At 38.1% G+C, this 1,739-nt stretch overlaps 1 protein-coding gene across 2 annotated transcripts in view; it reads left to right on the top strand.

The window, feature by feature from the left end:
• galnt14 (UDP-N-acetyl-alpha-D-galactosamine:polypeptide N-acetylgalactosaminyltransferase 14 (GalNAc-T14)) overlaps positions 1-1,454 on the top strand; it is a 47,127-nt gene extending 45,673 nt beyond the window's left edge. For both annotated transcript variants that reach the window (XM_016537579.1, XM_016537580.1), the window contains exon 16: positions 1,232-1,454. The gene's annotated coding sequence lies outside the window, so the exon portion shown is untranslated. The remainder of the gene's footprint in view (positions 1-1,231) is intronic.
• Positions 1,455-1,739: the final 285 nt, after the last annotated feature.

Consider the following 1,739-nt stretch of genomic DNA (forward strand, 5'->3'; position numbering starts at 1 on the left):
GCAGTGGATTTCGTTTGTTTCTGAAGGGAATGCTCCCCCGATCTGCCTAAATGCGTCTATGTTCGCGCAAATTATTCATGATCCAGCCTCATCTACAGAAGAAGTGAGTATAATGTTTTGTAATGAATCTTTGCAAATCGCCTTTCCTAATAATGTGCTAATTAGCAAGTTTCACGATGAATACAGCTAAAGTAAACAGTCTGTGAGAGCAGCTCGGAAGAGAGGGGCGGGGTCAGCATAGCTCATTAACATTTAAAGGAAAATGCTACAAAAACGGCTGAAAAGAGCTGTTTTTGACTGGGTAAAAAATGTGTTTTTTACACTACCATTGAGAAATTTTAACCAAACTATGTTACAGACTTTTCATTAAGACCCTAAAGAATCATATCAACTTGTGTAAATTAGGCATCCTATGACCCCTTTAAACGTATATTTAAGTATGTACTTCGAATAGAAAGCAATTAATTGTTAAATTTTTTACTTTTTTTATTACAGTAGTTACTTTTGAATGGAAGCCCGTTTCTGCCACTAAAAAAAAAAAAAAAAGTAATTGCGGCTTTCGAGCTTTATCTTTGAGCTGTAACTTTTTCTCTTATCGGATGGCTGAGACTCCTCTTCCAAAACATCAATGTTGGGCTTGGCTTTTTTTAACTTTCAAAGTGGTGTTTTTTGCTGTGTTTGTCCTTCTGACAGTCTTGCAGTGTAGACAACTTCATTGATTATAATGGGGGTGGCCTAGTTTTGTTGCTTTGCATCATGCCATCCGCTTGCAGTGTGGACACTTTGTTGCACACAATGGACAAGCCTTGACTGCATTGTGGGGAAGGAAGAGGGTTACTTAAAAAGTAACTCAGGTATTATGGTATATTATACATGTAAGAAATATCACATAACCTTGCGTATTATGCCCTAAATGTGTAACATGCATAATTTGTAAAAAAAAATATATATATATATATTTTCGTACAAATACAATCTTAAGTTGGAAAAAAATACATCCATAAATGTATAGCTTATACTGTATATAAAAATGTAATGCTTCAAAAAGGCATCTCAGTAGACAATAATGAAAACCTAATCAGACAGTATTTTTAATGTTTTGGACACACCCTCTATCTTATATTTCAAAAACTGATAAGCCTCATACTAAAGTTTGACATACATGCATAATAACCTACCCTGTCTGCCTGTATGTGCTTTGGCTGATCTTCTCTTCTGTCTTCCTCCCTAGGTTCCCCAGAGTGTCAATCATACTGATGCTCTCCAGAACAGAGTTTGGCAGCTGGACGCACACAAACTTGCGGGACACACACCGTGTGTGACACACACACTCACACTGGAGAACAGCGCACAACCTTTTTATTTGTTTCGCTTGAATTTACCCCAATACGAAGCACTTGTGAGATACATCTGCTAGCACATCGACATACAATAAATACCCTATTTTTTCTTAATGGCCTGCTACTTGCGTTTATTCCTTGTAGTCTGGTTGCGCAAGTAAACCGTGATCAAAGTATATTTAAGGTAGTTGTTTACATGATCATCAAAAGTAGATGAATCCCAAACGAATCGCACAGCCAGCCTGCTTTAATTAGCATGTCAGCACAGCCTCATTAGTCCATAATATAATGGCATAGCTGCTGCATGCAGTTGCAGAGAGCATACTTCTGCTCTGCAAGCGAATGAGCTCAAGATGGGCAGGAGTGCTTTGTTCTCATGAGCTCTGCGGTCGCTGCTGG

Source organism: Sinocyclocheilus rhinocerous, unplaced genomic scaffold (assembly GCF_001515625.1).
Source record: "Sinocyclocheilus rhinocerous isolate Xijiao unplaced genomic scaffold, SAMN03320098_v1.1 scaffold185, whole genome shotgun sequence".
Classification (NCBI taxonomy): Eukaryota; Metazoa; Chordata; class Actinopteri; order Cypriniformes; family Cyprinidae; genus Sinocyclocheilus; species Sinocyclocheilus rhinocerous.